Here is a 23,345-nt window from a genome sequence, read left to right as displayed (position 1 = left end):
GTTTGATTCCTCTCCAAATGATACAATTAGCTTGAAGGGAGGAGGAGTGACAGTGAATGATTCGAGAGAATACCAAGAATTCACCATAAATTACTGGTGAATTACTGGAAATTCTAGAAAGTTTATTTTAGGGTGACAACTAAGGAGGGAGCATTTCTTAATTCAGGGTCTACATCTCTCCCTGGGTTCCTGGTGTGTGGTAGGAAAAGGATGGTTTAGGCAGCAAAGGATTCATAGGAAGGAGAAATTGGCCGCACAGATTTTGAGGGGAAGAATGGAGTCGGGCATCTTTCCAGTCAGTACAGGCTACAGAGAGACGGACAAATCCTGAAAGCGAAGCTACAAGAATAAGGAACATAAAGTAGATGAAGAATTACCCTTCTCTCCTCCAGCTAGTCTGACTTCTATTGGCCTCTCATTAAGCAGCAGCAAATCTTGGTTGTTGGCATTTTCGGGAAGATGAGCATTTTTTCCATTGAATTCTTTCGTGTTATCCCAAAGTCCCCAGGAAAGAAAACTAATATACTTTCATGAGCTTTATATGAAAGAATTCAGAAAGTCCAGTAAAAACATTTTCAGAATGCAGAGCTTTCCGTGACATTCCAGATTTATCTCAGACCCGCCAGGGGAAAACTTGTACGTATAGAAAAAGTGATGGGCGTGGCCCAGCGATGGGCAATTTTTAAGAGACTGTATTTACTCGGCTTCTTTTTTTGTAAGGAAACAGGTTGAGTGTATGGTGAGGTGGTGCATGGGATGACCCTAGAGAGCAAACACTGTCGGGACAGAGAAACTCTAGGGATGTCCCCTGATCTGCAAAGGGTCAGGCCCGCCAGTGGTAGAAATTGCTAGCAAAAAGAATCCCCATGGATCCATCCCGGCTGGCCCCATCCTAGGGCTTCAGGTATCTTGTTGGCACGAATACCATTGGCAACAATTAGCGTGGGTGCCTGTTGGCTGGGTTCCCCCCAGCTGGCCCTTTTGGGACCCCAAACTAGGGGCTACCTTCAGCTGTTCAAACTCATTCAGTTTCATTCCCGGCTTCAGGGACCCTGATACAATGGGAGGCCTGGGGGCTATTCATATTCCCCCCTCATTCCCACCCTATGGCCTGGCTGTCATTTGGGGAAACCGGAAGTGGCAGAACGGGAGTGGGGGGGAAGGGGGGACCTTGTCTCCAAATGAATTTCAAACTGTGGCCCCAAGCCCACGTAAGACCTCAATAAAAATAATTTTAAAAACACACTTAAAAAAAATTCTAGCAAATTCGTAGAGCATCTGCCCCAAGTAAGGAAGGTCTGACGTCCCCGTCCCTTGCTGCAGATGTCTGTCCTTTCTTCCATTCTGGGGTAGTTGTTCACCCTGCAGCCTCAGACATTTGATAGATCCAAGGAAAGCAGAAACTTGTAGTTTCGCTGTGTTTTCGGTATCGCAAGGGTGTGAGCCATGCTTTTACTAGCCCCGTCCACCTCCGAGAAGAAACTGGAAGTCCCCTGCCTTCCGGGGACCAGCAGCATCAACATCACCTGGGATCTGGTTGGAAATGCAAGTTTTCTGGCCTCACCAGCAATTCTGGGGGTGGGACCGAGCAATCAGCACTCGATCAAGCCCTTCCAAGGTGATCTCGCTGGGAACCACCGGCTCTAGAGAAATTGATCAATTTCTTTTTGGCTGCAAATTGAAACCACCTGGGACTGCTCAACCCCCCCCCCCCCCCCCCCCCCGCCGCCCCCAAACAGGCCAATTAAATCAGGCTCTGCGGGGGGTGGGGGGGGGTGCAGCTCTTTGCTGTGGGTGTTTTGTTTTTTGTTTTTTGCTTTTTGTTTTGAGCTCCCCATGTAATCTTGTGAGCTGAAAAATCTCCAAGTAATGATCTGGCCTTGGCTCGGTGGGGAGAATCTGCCTTAATTTTTTAATATATATATTTTTTTACATTTATGTATTTTTGAGAGACAGAGCCCAAGTGGGGGAGGGGCAGAGAGAGAAGGAGACGCAGAATCCTGAGCAGGCTCCAGGCTCCGAGCTGTCAGCGCAGAGCCCGACGTGGGCCTCGAACCCCCGAACCGCGAGATCCTGAGCTGAGCCGAAGTCGGACGCTCAACCGACTGGGCCGCCCAGGCGCCCCTCTGCCTTAATTTTCTTTGTAAACTAAACTTCATCCCAGTGCTGATTTTTCTTTTTTGGAGTGAGGCATTTCTCCTCTCGGAGCGTCCCCTCCGCATGTGGCCGTGAAAGGCAACAGGGATGGGTGTGCTAGTCCCGGGCACACGGGCACGGAGCCGCCTGCCGTCTAAACGACAGGTCCCGGGTGCCCCCCAAAGGTCTGCAGCATCCTTGAACTGAGAGGGTCCTCCCCCCATTTTGTCTTTGGGTTCCAGGAGCAAAGAAAATACACGGGCTCTGTAACTGCTCGTTACCCTGGATTTCTTGTCACCGAAAGGTGGAGAGAAGGTTCTGACAAGCAAGGCGTTTACTGGAAAGTGAGCTTTCCCTTTTAATAAACGTCCAGCGTTTTGCCCTGGCAAGCCAGCCGGCCTGGAGGCAGGTGACGTGGGTCATTGTTCCCGCTCAAGTTTTTCGGGCGAAAGCAGCTCACCCGTCAAGGAGCAGACGTGCAGACCTTTGCACAAGCTGGGACCCATTAGCAAGTTCTCCGGCCCCGCGCTCCTGCCGGTGCCCAGGGGGTGCTCTTAGAGACATGTGACCAGGGTCAGGACTGACCCAGCTTGGGGGCTGAGACCACTAAGCACCCCGCCCCCCTCCTGTCACAGCCCCGGTGCCCTATCTTCGCCCCCAAGATCCTACTCCTGCCTCTGAGGCTGGCAGGACTGCAGCCTTTTTATTTTTTTTAATGTAAAGCTTTTTTTTTAATGTTTATTTATTTATTTAGAGAGAGAGAGAGAGAAAGAGCGTGAGCAGAGGAGGGACAGCGAGAGGAGACAGATGATCCCAAGCCGACCCGGAGCTGTCGGCACAGAGCCCGATGCGGGGCTCGAACGCACGAACCGCGAGATCCCGACCTGAGCGAAAACAAGAGTCGGACGCTTAACCCACTGAACCCGCCCAGGGACCCCGGGGGGCTGCAGCCTTAACTCCCAGGACCCCTGTAGCCGCATCATCGGCGCATCCTCGTTTCCCACCACGATCCGGTCCTCCGCAGCGTGCTCACTCAGTGCCCGTCACCCCTCCACAGCCTCGCCGCCCTGGCCTCCTGCAGCTCTGTCATCTGGTCCTAAAAGGCACCTTCCACCTCCACCTGCCCTGGACTGCTGCCCCCTGGCCTCCTCGCATTGCGCCCAAGGGTCTTGGCCGAGGGTTTGGAAAGGGATTGGAGAAGAGCGGTCCTCTCAGCCCAGAGGCCGACCGAGGAGCGTCCGGGAGCCGTTGCGGGTGGAAAAAGGCCTCGCACCGAATGGCGTGACCTGCAAAGGCAGAGAAATGCCCGGTGAGGGGACCGTCGCTGCCCAACGGGAATAGAAAGGGGCCACAAACACAAGCCACGAATACAGTGTTACATTTCTAGTGGCCACGTTAAAAGAAAAAGTGCGAGGAAAATGGTGGGTAATTTTAATAATGCATTTTGTTTAAGCCAGTGTGCACCCAATATTGTCATTTCAACATATAACCCGTAAACCGTATTGACGTATTTGGCCACGTTTGGAGGGCTCAATAGTTACCGTGTGGTACGTGGCTGCCACGCTGGCGAGCGGTGTAGACGCTGACGGTGTAGACGCTGACACGCAGTGCCCCGGAAGGAAGGAGGTCGACCTTTCCTCTAGGCCTCAGGGGAGAGGGAGAAAACCAGGTCTTCCCCGAAAGAAAGGCCCAGAGGCTTGTGAGAAGGGAGAGCAGGGTGGGGGGGGGGGGCGGGGAGCGGGGGAGACTCCACTAAACCAGCAAGCAGCTTGCTCTGAGGAAGGGGGAGGGGCCCTGGTGGGGGGGCCAGGGCAGGGGTGCCTCCAAACTGGAGGCAGCAGAGCCAAGATGCCAAGGGTTCAAGACAAACACAACAAAGCAAGCTATTCTAGTGAACTTGACCCACCCGCTGCTGATTTATTTGCTACCACTGGTTTCCATCACCTGTGTTATGGGGTCAGAACTTCCAGACTGCAGATAAAGGAACAGAGCTGCAATTTCCGTGGGGCCGTTAATCTTAGCTTGGTGGTGGGGCAACTGGGAAAAACAGATGAGTCCCTCGTCTTTGGTGAATAACAGCCCTGACGAATCGAATCCAATTCGAAGCGGTAAGTGAAGGTCTTTGTGCAGCACAACAAGTAATTTGAGTATCAAAAGCAGCAGGAAACCCAGAGGGGACCCGGAACTTGATAGAGGGAGCGTGAGTGTTCAATTCTTTGAAGACGGAAGTTTCTGGAAAACGCAAGGGAAAAAAGCCTGGACTAATACGTCCAGGAGGAAGCAGCAATTTTGGGGGGGAGATTTTCTCAACCTCTTGCAAAATAACCAGCATTAAAGGCAGTTAAGGAAAACACTGCAAGTTTAAGGTCTTGACATTCTTCTGTTTCTTTCCTGACAAATAGCACTACGATGGGGGAAGAGGGGGAGCCAGAGAAAGCCAGGGGGAAAGAGACTAGCCTGTCACCATCTCAGAAGGCAGTGAGTGTCCAGTGAACACATCTCTGAGCGGGGGACTGCCCGCAGGGGTAAGAGACCTCTGATCAAAACGCCTCTTTCGGGGACAAGGTTGGAAGGAGGTACAGCTTGGTCCCACAGAACGGTCTCAGTAAAATCCTTGACCTCCATTCCTCAGCTCTGCTTTCTACATTTATTCTGGCATAGGCATTCTTAGACTAAGGCAAAATCAATTATGTATCTATAAATGGGCCATTTCAGTTGCTTTTATTATTTAAGAAAATTCAACCAGCAACTACGACGACGGCACTGGTCTACGCCCTGGCTAATCCTTCCGCGTTTCTGCCAAGATCTGCAAAACAGCTTTGCTAAAGACTTCCCAAAGCACGGAACGACTCCGGGTGTTCTTAGCAAAGGAGACTGTTGTTTTCAATAAGCTTTTCATGTATGTTCTCACCCGGTCACTTTAATATTTCAAACCAAAACAAAACGGAAATGCCTTGAATTTCGAGATCGGAATGACTGTGATCAACAGTCTTTGCCTCCCCAGCGGCTGTTGCCTTGACGGCCAACACTTCAGAGCCAGATGAAGGCAACATAGCCCTTCAAGCAGGGGACCACAGTGCAGACAGCAGCCTGACGACCAACGAAGAGACAAACGTGCCTTATGATATCTTCAGAAAGCGAAATGCCTCTTCTATCAGAAAAACCCACTTAAATGCATGCCAGGCGATTGCAAACACATAGTTAAGGACAAGGAACGGTGTTCAAGAAGCCAGAACGCAAGCAGCGTGGCTGACCTAGTGGGGCTAGTGACGACTTTTTCAATACAAACATGAAAAGACCTTTCCCTTTTCGGAGCGGGGAGAACCAAAAAAGGACTCCTTTGTATAAAATAGCCAATGTCAGAACTCCGCGCAGGGCCCCAGCTGTTCAAATATTTTATTGCCAACAAATTTCATGGCGAAGCGTGCTCCCCTTCACGAGGCTCGGGTTTCTCCTGGGTTTGCTGTTAGAACTCCCCGGGGGGCTGGCCTTCTCCAGGTCACTAGTTGCTAGTATAGGTGGAAAAAAGAACTCTGCAAGGGGGGGGGGTGCGTGGGCTCTATGAAAAGGTTAGAACAGCTGCACTGAAGGACCCCGATGCGCTTCATTCCCCACAGCTGGCTTTTCTGGCCTCTGTTCAAAGTAGGATTTCCAGAAAGTTTCTGCAAGTCGTTAACGACGGGCTCAACGAGACAGTAAAGGTATCGCAAGGAGCGTTGGAGGAACTGCGTATTTATAGGCATTAAAAAAGAAGGCTGTTTGGGGCGCCTGGGTGGCTCAGTCGGTTAAGCATCTGACTCTTGATCTCGGCTCAGGGCATGATCTCGTGGTTTGTGAATTCGAGCCCCGTGTCAGGCTCTGTGCTCACAGCGGAGCCTGCTTGGGATTCTCTCTCTCTGCCCCTCCCCACCAAAAATAAATAACCTTAAAAAAAAAAAAGAAGGATGTTTGAATGAGATGGCTAGATTGCACACGATACCACCCCATCCCTACAGGGCAATAACACTATGACCCTTGGGGTGATCTTTTCCACCAGTCAGAAAGGATTTGCATTTCTTCTAGACAAAATATACATGTTAACACATAACTTCACATCATCTGGGTTCTTGTTTAATGAATAGTAGATAGCAAGTCAAACAAAGATACCTTCTATAGCCAGTTACGTAGTCCTGGGCTGGCCGTGGCAATGAAAGGACGTCCTGAATGCTCCTGGCCTTTATTCTGAGATTTAGGTCATTTTTCTTAACGCCTGACATATTATTCCTCTCCTGATCTATTCTGATGCATAATCAAGATGATAGGGAGAATATACTGGCAAATTAGCCTTCACGATGTGGGAGTTTTCCCTACACCCCAGAAACCTGAACTTAGGTGTGTTTGGCCTTGAGGAAGGAGAGTGAAGCAAAAGCGAACAAAGCAAAAGTGGCTTTAAAAACAAACAAAGCATAACTATAGGCCTAATGTGCCCTACCAGAAACCAGTAAACCGGTTTGGAAGCAGCTTCTGACCTGCATTTGTGACTTTAAATAACACACTTTGTTACCGAAGGATGCACACGCTTTTTTCACAGTTTATCCGGCGTTAATTATGCAACGCTGAAAATGTTCATTTCCCGGGGCCGGGGATCAGCTAGCAGGAAGTAGGACAAAAGAAACCAAAATGAAAAGCTGAGATTTGGAGGCAGGCCCTAGGCTGGAGTTGGGGAGGGTGGGGAGGCTGCCAGGAAGAAAGGCAAGAAAGGCGCGGAGAGGAGGGAGTCGGAGGTGGTGACCTGCTGGGGAAAAACATGTGATGGAATGGTTACGGCTGCAGCTGAAGGGAGAGCTCAGAGGAGCGGCAGATATGCAGCAAATTCTGCGGGGCAGAGAGTGGTCTGCAGCTCGGGGCCAGCCTGGATGCCAAGCTGGGCTTTAAGAGCTTGTAGGAAAAGTGCCTAAAAAGCAATGACGTCACCAAGGGGCCAGGGTGATGGGTGCGGGCCACCCTCACCTAGGAAGGGTATTATATCACTGACATTATTGAGAATTGCTGATGCATGGCGGTAATAAAAAGCAGACTCGTAGGTTCATTATTGTGTCAATGACGAAGACCAGCCCAAAGAGAACAAAGAGGCGGTTTCATCCGGAGCTGGGGACTCGGCCACCATCACTTTTCCCAGTAATTCCTAGACTCGTCTGCCCATTACTATCACAATCACAATCAATCAAATCACAATCTTTGAGCCCGGGGCCCCGCGAATTTCTGAAAACTCCCCAGGTGGTTACAATGGGCTGGAAGTTTGAGAACGAGAGCTCTAACTAACGCTTGCTACTTGAAGTGTGGTCGCCCAACCACTAGCAACACCTGCTTTGTCTGGGAGTTTATTCCAACTGAAGGTTCCTGGGCAAAACCCTCCCTCTATTGAATCAGAATCCGCATTTTACCTAAGCTCCAGGTCATTCGTATACACATGGAAGTTTAGGAGGCACTCCGCGTGGCCTCTCTGTGAGGACAAACCCTTAGGATTAGTTCCTGCCTCTTAGCCCAAAGAAGAGATACCTTCTCCCTTCCCTCACCTCTTCGTCTAACTGTAAATTGCTACAGTTGGAAGCCCAGGCGTTCTTTCGGAGAAAGCAGGCGATTTGTCACCGGAACTAGTTTTTTTTTGTCACCCTGTGCTGAGGGACAGTGCACTTGCCTATCAAGATTCCCAGCAACGTCAGGAAAAATTGATTAAGGCAGAAGCCTCCAAAAAACCAATTTTGTCTTTTCCCGGGAAAAGCTTTTAGGTTGAAGACTCAAAGAATGTTCTATCAGGTTACCTAAACCCTTGAAGTTTGTCTGAATAAAACAGTGTCCATAAAAAAAGACCACTGATTTCTACATGTTTTAAACACGTTTTACAGGAGAAAGGATTTAGGGTGGGATTAAGTCATAATAAGAAATGTTTCTATTTGTCTTCCCGTGTGTGGGTGTAAGGTCAAAATTTATTATTGACAAAGATCTTAAACTGAATCAACTACATGTTTATTTCTCTGGAACTACACACACACGCACAGAGGCTGAAACCATAAAGTCTATTTCTTAAAAGAAGTTTTTTTTTTAACTTTATTTTGAGAGAGAGCACAAGTGGGTAAGGGGCAGAGAGAAAGGGGAGAGAGAGAATCCCAAGCAGATTCTGTGCTGTCAGCACAGACCCCAACGTGGGGATCGAACTCATGAGCCATGAGATCACGACCTGAGCCAAAATCAAAAAGCTTAGCCTATTTCTTATAGGATCGCCTGGATGGCTCAGTTGATTAAGCTTCTGACTCTTGATTTTGGCTCAGTGCATGATCGTGCAGTTCGAGGGTTCGAGCCCCATGTCGGGCTCTGTGCTGACAGCTCGGAGCCTGGAGACTGACTCGGATTCTGTGTCTCCCTCTCTCTCTGCCCCTCCCCTGTTCATGCTCTGTCTCTCTCTCTCAAAAATAAATAAACATTGAAAAAAAGTTTTTATTTTTATTTTTTTTTAATTTTTAAAATGTTTTTATTAATTTATTTTTGAGACAGAGAGAGACAGAGCATGAGCAGGGGAGGGACAGAGAGAGAGGGAGACACAGAATCCGAAGCAGGCTCCAGGCTCTGAGCTGACAGCACAGAGCCCGACGCGGGGCTTGAACCCACAAGTGGTGAGATCATGACCTGAGCTGAAGTCGGACACTCAACCGACTGAGCCACCCAGGCGCCCCGAAAAAAAGTTTTTAAAAAAGCCATTGAAGAAGCCAAATATATATATAAAGTCTATTTCTTATAAAGAAGTTACTTTGTGAGGATATGGAGTAAGGAAATGACACCAAGTGCTGACACAAATCCACAGGAAGAAATGAAGAGAACCAAAAATGGTAAATAAGAAGGTTAATATAACAAATTCTGTAAATATATATTTGCTCTCCTTTCTTCTCTCAGCTTCTTTAAAAGACATGAGATTATACAAAGGAATAACTATAACAACATATTGTTTGGTTTCTAGCATATATACACATAATATGTCTAGCAGTAATGGCACAGAATAGGGGGAGGGGTGGAGCTATACAGGAATACAGTTTTTTATATCTTACTGAGATCAAATTAGTATACCTGAAGTGGATTTTAAGTTCAGATGTACTTTGCAAACCTTAGAGCATCCACTAAGAAAAAAGAGAGAGAGAGAAGAGAGGAACAGTAAAAATATGATCGAAAGAATTAAAATTACACACTAGAAAATATCCACTTACTACCACAGAATGTAGTAAAGGTGGAAGACAGAAACAAAAATATCTGAGACATTTGGAAAACAAAACAAAATGCCAGAGATAAATCCAACCGTATTGAGAATAACTATAAATGTAAATGTATTAGACAATGCAATCAAAAGGCAGTTACTGTCAGACATTTTGAATCTAAATGGGTCTCTTGTGGAAAGGATTTCTGAAACATATGTAAAATCTTTGCTCTCCCACGAGCTGAGTTCACAAATCAAGGGCTGACTGCGAGGCATACACACGTAGTAGGTAGGCAGACATCTGCATGTTTCCATTAGAAACACTACATCTTGAGACTCTACACCTTATCAGCCTTATGGAAAACTAACATGTATGCCAAAATACAATGTCCAAGTTGGAGACAAAATGGTTAATATCTGAAGGAGTAATGAAACCGTTAAGACTTTTCTGTTACACAGAAATCATTGACATCTCTACCTGACAACAAACTTTCTCAGTGTATCAATTGTCCACAAGTTATCATTTAATTTTGTAAAGACTTGGGTCGGAATCAAGTAAATAATAAGGCAAACAAAGTTGCTTACGTGAGCTGCCCCTGAGGTGGGCTTGTAGGTAATGTTCTTGAATGCCATTGAAAGGGCCCACTGTAATCTATTTGTGTTCCGTGTTTTGGAAATCTTTTCTTAATAAAAGTAGATTCAGTTGGGAAATGCTTTTTAACATTACAACAACCATTGCAAGGCTAATATTTACTGCTGATTTCTTCCCAGGCACTCTACTGAGTACTTTACATCCTGTATTTCATTTCGTTCTCACTCCAAAGCTAAGGGATGGGTGGATAATGGATGATTAGCTCCATTTTCTGGATGAGAAAATTAAGGCTTAGATAAAATAAGTAGGTTCCCCAAGGTCATCTATCCAGTAAAAGGTGGAGACCGAATTTGAACCTGTGGTTTCTTACACTGAAAGCTTTTGTATCTCACAAAGAGGACTTCTAAAATCTCTCTGAATCCACAAAGACAGTGTCTGAAATATTATATGTGTTCAGTATGTTTTTCTGGTTTATAATTTTTTTTAAATCACCAGTTTTTAAAATAACTTTTTTTAAAAAAATTTATTGTTTTTGAGAAACAAAGAGAGACAGAGAGAGCACGAGTGGGGGACGGGCAGAAAGAGAGGGAGACACAGAATCCAAAGCAGGCTCCAGGCTCTGAGCTGTCAGCACAGAGCCCAGAGTGGGGCTCGAACCCACGTACTGTGAGATCATGACCTGAGCCGAAGTCAGACGCTTAACCCACTGAGCCACCCAGGCGCCCCATGTGTTTCTGGTTTAATTGAAAATTCAACCAATACAAGCAAAGCAAAGAAGTAATAAATAATTTTAGAAGGTCTTTCCCTTTGTGCTTCTGTACAATCTCTCCCTCGCGAAAGGAGCTTCTTCTCTTTGCCCAGAATCTTCTTCACCTCCCTTAGGTAACAGCAATTGCATCACTCGAAGACACTGTGCAAGTTACAACCAAGTATGGGCATAAATCTTTTTATGACAAAGTGCGGGCAGTGGAAATGTACTGGCCTTGTCACGGGTTGATTCCATCTCTGTTTCACCTAGACAGCTAAAAGAACATGAACAACTATCATTCCCTAGATCAGTTGAGGAAGTTGAGTGAGCATGAACTTTTCAAAAATTTACTTTTTACAGGTGAAAGACCAGATAGGCCAAGCGAACCCAAGGTCACAGAGCAAATCCTTAGAAGAATGCAGGAAACACGGCCAACTTTTTCAGTCCAAACTTCGAGTTTTAACCACTGGACAGCCTCTCTCTCCAAACTGTTTTCTTCCATTTCAACGTCTCCTTTCTTGAGAAAAAAATCATGCCCAAAAGATAGCTGCTTATAGATGGGGGAGAGAAAACACTTCAGAAAAAAAAGAAGGTCTCTAACGTGTCTGGCAGGGGCAATTTTCTTGATTATAACAGTGAATGATTTTTGGATTTCCATGTAAGTGACCACATGCAGCAAGATAAAACTGCCAAACACCTGGCATGTGTCATATACTCTTGGCTAAAGGAACCTAAGCCGTGGGAACCCAGAGCCCATCTCTGATCGTGTGCTACAGTAGGGTTGAAGTCCGCAGTCAAAACGATTGTGTTCAGATGCCCTCTTCTAAGAGCCATGCACTTACAGGTCTCTGTCCACCTGGAGGCTCGAATGTGTGCAGATGTCCTACACGCCCTGAATTGCCATTGTCATCAATTTCCATCACCTCTTCAGAGGCACCTTAGTCATGAGCCAAATGAACAGTCTGATAGCGTGGCAATGACCAGCAAGTTCCTGGTCCTACCTGTCTTCTGTCCGGAAAAATCACAGGGCTTGCCTGCATTGGGATAATAGGCATTTGATCCACAGGCTCGGGCAAGGGGAAGGCAGGATAAACGGTGAAGAGCCTAGAGAGGTGAGAGACGCAGCAGGTATCAAGAAGCTTCTCAATCAATCAGACCTGTTGGCTTTGTGGACCGTGTAATTGATTCCCGTCACAACGACTCAGCTCTGCGATGTCTGGTGACAGCGGCCCCAGATAACACATACGTAAATGGATGTGTCTGTGCCCCAGTAAAGCTTTATTTGCAAAGAAAAAAGATGGCTGGCTGGATTTTGCCTGCGAGCCATAATTCGCCTACTGCCGAACCAGAGGAATAGGTATGCGAACGTGACTCCACCTCGAGCCTGGACTTCAGAACTACAGATGTCAGGATCTGAACTGGGAGCTTCTGACCTTCTAATACATCGCAGAAAGTGGGTGCTTTCAAAATCTTTTTATTTACTTATTTACTTTGAAAGAGAGATAGAGGGCAAGCAGGGGAAGGGCAGAGACAGAAAGAGAATCCCAAGCAGGCTCCGCGCTGTCTGCACAGAGCCCGATGCGGGGCTCGAACTCACCAACTGTGAGATCGTGACTCGGAGCCGAAACCAAGAGTTGGACACTTAACGCATTCGCGTCATCAGTACTCGGGTTACGAAATTGCAAAACGCCACCCCCAGCCTCCCAGAGGTTCGACACTATCCGGTGAGCCAGGCCTGTCACTGTGTGTACCTGCCGTCCACTCAATTCTATTGCCACAGAGTGTTTCTGTGTATGGCCCCATCGCCCCCACCCCTCAGAGTGACGACCCATAGGGGTTCCAGGCCTGGGTCCCCCCCCCAGCAAGCTGTCCCGGGTTGGCGTCTGAAGCCTGAGGCTCTGCTGGTGTTAAGAAACAAAATTCAATGGAGTGCTTTTGAAACATCTCATTGGCTTTATTCAACGATTCATGAATTGGACAGCGTCCTACGTAGCAGACAGAAAGGAACTCCAAAAAGCTGTACAACATGGAAGGATCTATAGGCAGAAAGGGGCAGGAAAAGGAAGTTTCTAGCAAAAAGTAGATTGTTTCAGGCAAGGTCACCTTCCTACAGGGGACGGAAGGGGTCTGCTGGGCGGATTCCCCACTAGTGCTAACACGTACCTCCAGATCTTTAAGTTCTGCTTCCTTTTGGCTGAACACTTGGGTCTCGAAGTCCTTTCTCTCTTCGCGTATTTTATTACGGGGGGGGGGGGGGGGGGGGGGGAGGGGCGCAAGCCCCGCCTTCAGCACTTGGCTCGCAGAGAGCCTCAGCTGTCTGTCCCGTCTCACCGCTTGCCAGTTTGACCTTGCACTAAACACTACCACACACAGTCAGCCGACTTCTTGGCCGCTTTAGGACGAGATGGCCTTTCCTCCGGTTTCCGATCACGTGGTGCTCATTTCCGCCCGAGACCCCATCAGCCTTTGCCATCCGTGTGCCTGCTGCCACTCTGTTCTGGATTCCTTAGGGATTCTCCGAGGCTGAAGCTTTCCGTACAGCGCTCCTCTTTTCCTTCCGAGTCGTCAGCATCGCCCTTACCGGCGCGTTCGTGGCACGCAAGCACCACTACGCGCTTCTGGCCTCGACCTGTTAATCCAGATCCAAAGCCACTTCTATATTTTCAAGTATTTATTACAGCAGCTCCCGCCCATTTCTTGGTACCAATATCTATCTTAGTTCAGGCTGCGATCACCGAATATCACAGACGGAGTGGCTTAGAAACAACAGGCATTTACTTCTTCTAGGTCTAGAGGCTCGACGTCTAAGATCAAGGCACTGGCGGATTTGGTGTCCAGAGAAGAGGGCTGGCTTCCTGGTTCACGGACGGACAGCTGTCCTCTGGCTTTGTCCTCACAGGGCAGAAAGGATGAGGGAGCTCTCTGGGGGCCTCTATCACAAGGGCACTAATCCCAGTCATGGAGGCTCCACCCTTATGACCCAATCACTTCCCAAAGGCTTCGCCTCCAAATACCATCATGCTGGGATTCGGTTTCAACATGTGAATTTTAGGGGGACACACACATTCAGTCCATAGCAGCATGGTTACGGGCCTCTCAGATATTCTTTGGTGTGTGAAGTGTCTCTTCCAGTCTCTTGCCCACTGTTCCATGGTCTTGTTTGTCCTTTTGTGACCGATCGAAGGAGGTTTTTCTTTTTTCTTTTGGCCTGAATGCTACTCATGTTGCTATGGAACATGTTACTTAAAACTTCCTTCGTGCCTTTTCAGTTAAGATTTTAATCCTCTCTTGAAGCAAGCGTTTTGCGGAGGGTGTAACGTTACGATCTGCTATGACTCATTTATGAAAGGGTCAACCAAGAGATGTTTTTTTTTTAGGCACCGGAGCTGAAGAGACGAGGAATTTCTCAGCGAGATAAGGGGAGCCCTGCAGCACAGCTGGAAATATGGAGGGTCAAGAAAGTTGCCTCAGGAGGAAAACTTGAGAAACCACGTGCTCTCCGAGTCGTGGTAGGACAGGGTCTGCCCCCGAGCGTGAGAGCCGTTTCAATTTTGCACCCCGGGGGCCTTAACGTGCCTCACCCTCGTCCAGACCCTGACTGGAAGCTCCAAGTGGCACACGGTGCTGTGTCCATTTGACCTAGGCGTCCGACCTCGGCTCAGGTCATGATCTCACAGTCTGCGGGTTCGAGCCCCGCGTCGGGCTCTGTGCTGTCAGCTCAGAGCCTGGAGCCTGCCTCGGATTCCGTGTCTCCCTCTCTCTCTGCCCCTCCCCTGCTCGCGCTCTGTGTCTCGAAAATCAATAAAAACTTTTAAAAATTTATTTAAAAAAAGAATAAAGGACATGCTATTGCCATTTGTTTTTGGTCGCAATTTCACGCGGCTCGACTATCTGCTAATTGCCGGGCACTTTGCTGCCCTAATTATGAACCCTTCGGGGATCAGCCCCATTTTACAGTTCAGGCAAGTGAGGCTCATCAAAGCTACAAAACGTGCCCCAGTTCACGCAACTGCTAAGACGTAGTGCCAGAATCCCAAAGGAAGTCGGCCTAAGTCCCACACCTCAGCTCGTTCCCGCTCACCAGGCTGGATCTTTCTGGGGGAAGATGGAAATTGACAGCTCTGGGTGTGGTGTAACCTGAGGCCCTCGGAGCAGAGGTTTATAGTCTGTTATGCTAGCGATGACCCACATTACGCAAACCTATTTAGTGCAAATCTCGTACGTGAAATGTAGATATTGAGGAGTTTGCATAAAGTGGCGTGGGCAGAGGGAACTCAGAGTAAGTCCTCACGCATGACTAACTGAAGTTGAGAGAGATTTCATAGGTGGGGCAGGGGTGGATTTGTGTCTGAGGAGAGCTGCAAAACCTTTCACTAGAAAATTCGGTTTCAACACCGGTGAGGCAATCTAGTCTTTGTCCACTTTCTGGAAAAAGGAAGGGATGGTTTTGATTTTATTTTCTGCTGTGGACGAGGGAGTGGTTTTATTGATAAACACGGCCGTTGTGAAATTCTGTTTTGAGCCCAGGGCGTCAGTACGAGTTACGGCCTGCAAGAAAAATATGCCCCTTTCCAGTGGAATAATTACCCTCTGCTTTTGAGAGTGAACCCTATGCGAGTGTAGGTGAAAACTGCCAAACGTGGGCAATTTCGTACGGTATCACCTACCACATCATCAAGAGCAGGGTTGGCAAACGTTTCCCGCAAAGAGCCCAGACAATAAATATTTTAGGCTTTGCCAGCCAGAAGGTCTCTGTTCGACTACTCAGCCCCGCCACTGTGAAATGGAAGCGACCATAGGAAATATGTAAATGAATGCCTGCGGCTGTCTTCTAGAAAAACTTCATTTATAAAAACAGATGGGGGAGCTGGCTTTGACATGCAGGCCATAGGTGGCCGACCCCTTTTCTAGAAGCAGCCTTCGAGGGTAATTTAGCGTCTTTCTTTGCTCTTTAATATATTGAATTTTCTGTTCTGTGGTTTGTTGTTGCCCATGGCTTTGGTTTTTTTTTTTTTTTGTTTTTTTTGTTTTTTTACAATTCTTTTAAAGCTAGAATGTTAAAGATAAAAAAAAAAAAAAATCCCAGACGGTGCCAAATTTCTTTGAACGGGGAGAAATGGTTTGGCCATAGCTCCCGCGTTCTAAGAGGGCAGCTGTTTTCACTCTTGCATTGATAGGTGGAAGAGGCATCCGGTCTCATAATAAGTTCCAAGTTCCAATTTGGTATTTCAAAAATAGAACTTGTTGCTGGAACATCTCTATCTTCAAGCACTTGGAGGGGCTGCTAACGAAATATCATGGGCCCGATATGTCACGTGCTTAACGCTGTTATTAGGTAACGCATGAGAACCTCTGCTTTGTGCAATTTACTTGTGTGCATTACGTGTGTGCGCACGAATAAGAACACTGTGCCCGGGGAATGCATGCTGAAAGAAAAAATAAATGAATGCATAACACGGCTTTACCTGAATGTACTAGAGAGTTCCAGTGGCTGTGTATGGATTCACGCCGACGCTGTGATCATGGCCACGGGCTTGGATTTCCAGTCTGTCTTCCCTGTTGAGCCTTGGGCAGATTGTGTGGCCCATCTCCTCCCTCCTCCCTCCTGTATTAAGAGGTTGTTTTAGAACCGAGCGTTGCAAACTCAGATGCCTCCAGGGGCCAGGCTGATAATACAAGGAAGTAAGCACAATACGAAACACCAGATGTTAAGTTGATGGTACTGTAATCTACGTTCTTTCGTGGCCTTTTGTCTTTTTCTTTCGATGAAGACTATTTAAAAAAAAATTTTTTTTTTTAACGTTTATTTATTTCCGAGACACAGAGAGATAGAGCCTGAGAGGGGGAGGGGCAGAGAGAGAGGGATGACACAGAATGTGAAACAGGCTCCGGGCTCCGAGCTCCGAGCTGTCAGCACAGAGCCCGACGCGGGGCTCGAACTCACAAACCGTGAGATCATGACCTGAGCCGAAGTCGGTCGCTCAACCGACTGAGCCACCCAGGCGCCCCAATGATTAAGACTACTTTTCAGAGCAGTTTTAGGTTGACAGCAAAATGGAGGGGGAGGTGCAAAGACGTGCTACGTCCCCTGTCCCCACACATGCCCAGTCTCCTCCATGGGCAACGTCCCCGACAGAGGGGACATTTGTTGCAAACGATGAATCTGCACTGACGCGGCGTCATCACCCGGGGTCCGTGGTTCACATCAAGGTTCACTCTATGGGTTTGGACAAACCGTGTAACGGCGTGCATCTACCATTACAGTATCGGGCCGAGTATTTTCCCTGCCTTAGAAATCCTGCATATCCCATTTATTCATCCTTTCCTCCCACGCAACCCCCGGGAACCACTGATCTTTTTCCTGCCTCCATAGTTTGGCCTTTTCTGGAATCTCACAGAGCATACCTAAGATCATGTATAATTCCGGAATTATATAGGGCACGGCCTTTTCAGACGGGCTTCTTTCGCGTGATAATTTTCAGTTAAGGTCCCTCCACGTTTTTGTTTTTGTTTTTGTTTTTGTTTTTCATGGCTGGAGAACTCATTTGTTTTTAAAGCTGAATGATGGTCCGTTGCGGGGACATACCGCGGTTCGTTTCTCCATTCACCCACCGAAGGATACCGTTATCGATTCCAAGCTTCGACAGTTATAGCTGCAGCGGCCGTGCACCTCTGTGTGCGGGTCTTCGCGTGGACGTGAGTTTTCAACGCCTTTGGGTAAATGCCAAGGAGTGCAATTGCCGGCTCCCAGGGCGAGAGTGTGCTTACTTTGGCAAAACAGCACATGGGGTCGGCAGCGTTCGAGATTTGGGCCGTTCTGATAGGTGTGTGAAAACTAGTGTTTTCGTCTGCAGGTCCCTGATGGCGTGCGATGCGGGGCCATCTCACCTCTCAAGGGTGCCGCCCTGCAGAGAAAGGTGGACGCTATACAAAACTACTTGCCAAGTTCACCTGTCGCCCACGACTGTCACCTCCTGGACCAAAGGAGGGTTTGGCTACCCCAGCGCCGTTGATAGGTCTGTGCCAGGGAGAGGAGGGTCAGCTTTTCCTGGCGTTGAATGAATGGGCTTTAAGGATTTCAATAACATGGATTCCCTGAGCTGAACTTTATTGGCCACCTCCAGGATCGCTTAGTTCGCTTGGACCATCTGTCTATAATAAAGTAGCTGCCAGTCACGGTGGCCGCCTGCCCCAAAATAATCCCCCCAAGGGACTGTGACTGGATCCTCGCTTCCTTTTCACTGCCCCCTCCTCCACTCTCTCCAGGAGTGTCTCTCACAGGGCTATAATGCGAAAAGAGAGACTTTTGGAGATGATTGTTTTCACCGAAATATGATTTGATTATTAAAAAAAAGGTTTTAAGTCACATTGACTTACAAAAGCCAATATTTCCATAGTGTTTAGATCTTTTTTTTTTTGTCTAAAGAAGTAAACCCCATCCAATAACCTCGAGTGAGTGTGTGTGTGTGTGTGTGTGTGTGTGTGTGTTCGTTGTAGGGGCCCAGGGCAGGCTGCCCCAAAACGGGCCACTTTGGCATAAAGATAATTTTGAGTTAAAAGTAATCAAAACCCAGCAGATGCAGGAAAAGCTCTCAGCCTCCCCCTCAGCTGCCTAAATTTACATTGGAAAAGAGAGCCTGTACCAAGAAGAGAGCTATTAACAGACTCTCTCCTTTACCTAAGAGACTTATCTGCATAATAGGGAAACCTTTGTTTCTCCAAACTCCTCCTTTCCCCTTCAGCTAATGAGCTTTCTCCCCTTGGCGTCCTCAGGCCCCTACCCTTCTCCTGAGCTCCGGATGTCGGCTATACCTCAGTTGCCTCATTGTCTTTGAAATGTCCAGGTCGGTGTGGATTCCCTATTAAAATTGATTTTCTCCTGTTATTCTGTCTCCCATCAACTTGATTCTAAGTCCGGCTAGAAAGACCATAGGGCACAGAAAGGTCTTCCTCCCTGACCGTGTGTGTGCGTGTGTGTGTGTGTGTGTGTGTAATAAATAGTCACGGAAGGAAACTTGAGGAGTCCAGAAAGGACAAGAAAGAAAATTAAACCGATCCATAATCTTACTCATCAAAGAGAAGCATGATTAACATTTTTTGTTTCTTTCCTTTCTTCCCCCCTCCACATAGAAGTTCTAAAGTCCTACGTACTGCAGCTCTGGAAGTCAACAAGCACACAAGGATGTATCTATTAGGCATGTAGAGTTGTGCCCAGCTCTTTACAAGTAACCTATCTATGCCTGTTCCATGACCTTGTGAGAAGTAAGGGAGATGATCCGTTGTCAGAAATACCAACTAAAAGCTGTGCTGTCTCGTTAGCAGTAGGTTTACGACCTATGGGATACAGGTACGCACCTTCCCACGATGAGTCCCAAACCCTTAGACCCTTCGCTTCCGGGTGCTTCTTCCCCTCTCCGTCTCGTGGGCTTATTTTCGCCGGTTTTGCAATGAGCATGCGCCAAAGAACAAAGGGAGGGGGGCCTGAAAGTCTCTGCGCCCCCCTCGGGGAATGTCCATTTGTTCCAATCCGACTTTCTCCTTTGCCTCAGCTTTTGCTACCATGGTGAGAAAGCGGCCGTAATCCATACGTGGATAAGTGGGCATGGCCGTGTCCCAGGAAGACTTGATTTACAAAACGGCTATGCCCGTTGAGTTGGCAACCCCAGATCTAAACAAACCCAGCAGGCCGGCATTTAAGATGCCCACCGGTTAAAGAGTTTCCCCCATTACTCTGCCGCCATTTCCCTTGGCAAAGACGGACAAGGACAATGGTGTGGTCCTCCAGAGACACCATGAAAGGAAAAGAGGAACAAGTGTTCTTTGGAACAAAATCTACATCTCCAGTGTTCTCACCTCCACGGGAACGTATATATGTGCTAGGAAATGGTGCCAGGACAAGGAGCCAAGTAGAGTTGTCTGAGCGCTCCGATTCATGGCTGGAACAGAACTTGACGCACACATCTGCTCCCAAGGCCAATGGAAGCTGGGCTGGTACTCATCCACGGTACTCGTCACTAACATGTACTTCCTTCTGGGAAATCTGAGAAAGTAGAGCGTCGCTGGGGCCCAAAGTGAACTTGCCCCCCACCCCCGACCGGTCCCCGGTTTTCCCTGGTTCTAGGGTGGTGACGGCAAACGGGATCTGCGCTACGCTGGATCCGTTTCACGGCTCCCTGGATGTTTGGATTTTCCTCTGTGAGGATTCAGGAGAGCCACTTCTGGGCTCTTCGCTGGGGATCTGCTGGCTTCCCAGCAAGCCCCGAGGCAGGGTCGGGTTGTCAGTGCGCTTCTCTCACGGTGACGAGATGATTCCCACATGACCCGACTTGTGGGGGAGTCTTCCTTTCCCCCCAGAGAGCTGACTCATGGGATGTATTATAGCCAAGATGGCCTCAGAGCTAGCTCAAGAAGAGAAGGTTGCGATAATTACTCCCCAGGGGCTGCAGAAACTTGCCTGAGAATTTAGTCTGGGGAGCCAGAGGGCACACTCTAGGAGTGGAAGCTGGAGGGAGGCTAAAAGCGGAGGCTTCTGGGAAGGACACCCAGGAGAAGCTCTAGAAAGAGGGCCTGGAGCCTACTCACACATGGTGGGGCTGTGAGAAAGCAGGCCAGGACTGGAGCTCAGAGGGGTCAGGATCTGAGTCTTGAGAATGAGCAGGAAACGTCCCAGTTGGCTATGAGCTTGCCCCAGCAAACCTAACCCAGCAGAGGCCAATCAAACACGGCCAAGGTGGAGGCAGCTGCCTGGTTCCCAACACGTCCGCGTGCCCAAGGGTCATTGGTGGGGATCCAAAAACACACGACTCTACATTTCCTTCGGACAGATTCCGTTACAGCTAAAGTGAGGCGTTTTTAAAAACGTTCCAGGTGATTCTGGTGCCCTGGTCCTTGAATCCCACTCTTCAAAAGACGGGATGTGAGAAGAGAAAATGATGCCTTCACTGTTATCCCACCTATTAGGCCGCCGCAGCAGCGCCTAGGCCACCAACCTGGACCTTTGCCTTTGTCCAGCATTTTTTATCTTAAAAACACTTCCGCGCTATGATTTGCTAGAATTTTCCTCCCACGGCGTTCTAAGGTAGGAAGTTTATAATCACTTCACTGGCAAAGCGACAGGCTCACAGCGCTTCCTGTGTAGTATTAAGTGGCCGAGCTCACTGTACTGAGATAATAGGCCCAGATCTCCTGAGCACACGTCTGTGCTTTGCCCCCTTATATCAGATGCTTGTGCAAAAAAAAAAAAAAAGAAAGAAAGAAAATGTACAGAATCTAGAAATCCTACCTTGGTTTCCTGGGGCTTCGAGAACAGACGAGACTTGTCTCTGTCTTACGCATAGAATGTGTGTCCTCTGAAGGGACCCGCAGCACAGCCCCAGGCAGAGATGAAACCGTTCAAGGTAGGGCCAGGGTAGTTGGAGGGGCGGGTAAAGGGACTAAGAGAGCATTACTGAAAAGACCAAGTTCGCACATCTGCCAATCCAGCTCATAGTCTCCGGTCAAAAAAAAAAAAACCAGAGTTGGTGAGACTGACACCACCGGAGAAGATTCCAGAAGGACCTGTAGTCAGTCAAGGGGAGCTGGGAGCAACCTGGTGAGATGTGGTTTTCTGGCCACTTTCCATCACGTAGGCAAGAAATTGATTTCCATAAATTTTAACTGTTTCCCTGGTCCTCTCAGGTTATTTGCTTTACTAGAAAGCAAAGATGTACAACAGGCTTGGGGGCCAGGGGGCAACTAAAAGCTACTGAATTCTAATAAATATTCTTTATTAATTTATTATTAATTTATATCCCCAGTCTCTTCCAAAACAATTTAAAAGAGCTTTAAAAATGAGTATTGTAGCAGATTTTATCTTTTTCTTTTTTTTTTTTAGGTTGAGAGTATGCCTTTATTTATTTTTTATTTTGTATTTAATTTACATCCAAGTTAGTGAGCGTATAGTGCAACAATGATTTCAGGAGTAGCTTCCTTAGTGCCCCTTCCCCACTTAGCCCATCCCCCCTCCCACACCCCCTCCAGGAACCCTCTGTTTGTTCTCCATATTTAAGAGTCTCTTAGGTTTTGTCCCCCTCCCTGTTTTCAGATTTTTTTTGTTTCCCTTCCCTTATGTTCATCTGTTTTGGATCTTAAAGTCCTCATATGAGTGAAGTCATACGATATTTGTCTTTCTCTGACTGAATAATTTCGCTTAGCATAATACCCTCCAGTTCCATCCATGTAGTTGCAAATGGCAAGATTTCATTCTTCTTGATTGCCGAGTAATCCCCCATGGTGTATATATATATATATATATATATATATATATACCACATCTTCTTTATCCATTCATCCATCAGTGGACATTTGGGCCCTTTCCATATGTTGGCTGTTGTTGATAGTGCTGCTAGAAACACGGGGGTGCCTGTGTCCCTTCGAAACAGCACACCCGTATCCCTTGGATAAATACCTAGTAGTGCCATTGTTAGGTCGTAGGGTAGTTCTATTTTTAACTTTTTGAGGAACCTCCATCCTGTTTTCCAGAGTGGCTGCACCAGCCTGCATTCCCACCAGCAGTGCAAAAGAGATCCTCTTTCTCCGCATCCTCGCCAACATCGGTTGTTGCCGGAGTTGTTAACGTTCGCCATTCTGACAGGGGTGAGGTGGTACCTCATTGTGGTTTTGATTTGTATTTCCCTGATGATGAGTGATGTGGAGCATTTTTTTTGGTGTGTTGGTTGGCCAGCAGATTTTATTTTCTAAAACACAGCCGCTGCAGTATTTCTCATGCCTTCCAGAATCTTGCCGTTCCCTCATTTAAAGATGGAATCTATTTCCTTTCTTTGGGAGGGACTTCGTGACGGCCCTTAGGAAAGAATTTAGCAGGGGTGATGCTGCCTGACTTCCATGGGTAGGTAGTAAAAGGCAACACAGCTTTGCCCTGCTCATCTTTATCTTGGGACCCTTGCCCTTGGCACTTGGTCTCCATGTTGGCCGTAAGTGTTCCGGCCCTAGTCCCAGCTAATAGCTGGGACTTCCCATCTAACAGCCAGCATTAACTTCCACACATGTGAGTGAGCAAAGCTTCAGATGATTCCAGCCCCCAGCCTTTGAGCTGCCCGAGCTGATGAGCTGACACCGAGTGGAACAGAGACCGGCTGTCCGGTCAAGCCCCACCCAAAGTACATACGTGTGAGCAAAATAAGTGTGCACGTAAATCACCCGGGGTCTTGTTAAAATGCGGATTCTGATTCAGTAGGTCTGGTGGAGCCCAGGATTCTCCATTTCTAACAAACTTCCAGGTGATGTCAAAACTTCTGGGACCACACTTTGAAAATTAAGTATGTAAGGCACCTTGGACCACTTTTCTGCAACAGAGAAAAATGGGTTGCGGAAAGCTGTTTCCTAGAAGGGTTCTTTGTTGCGGAATAAAAACACACGGCAGAAGGAAATTCGCTAAGCGATCTGTGTAGGGTCTGAGCAATGAAGGTCAAGTACACAGCTTGCTAACAGATTGGACTGGTCCAAGGGTGAATTTGGTCCAGTCCTCCAATGTGGTAAATCCTCAGAATATCTAAGGCTAAGGATGGACTTCATTTCTTTTAAGCAACCCTCCAGCAATACTATTCCTTGCCAATGTGTTTCTGATAAGGTTTGCAGAGGAGATTGTT

This window comes from Panthera tigris, chromosome X (assembly GCF_018350195.1).
Source record: "Panthera tigris isolate Pti1 chromosome X, P.tigris_Pti1_mat1.1, whole genome shotgun sequence".
Classification (NCBI taxonomy): Eukaryota; Metazoa; Chordata; class Mammalia; order Carnivora; family Felidae; genus Panthera; species Panthera tigris.
The sequence above is the reverse complement of the archived record's forward strand: the minus strand, read 5'-3'. Positions refer to the sequence as shown.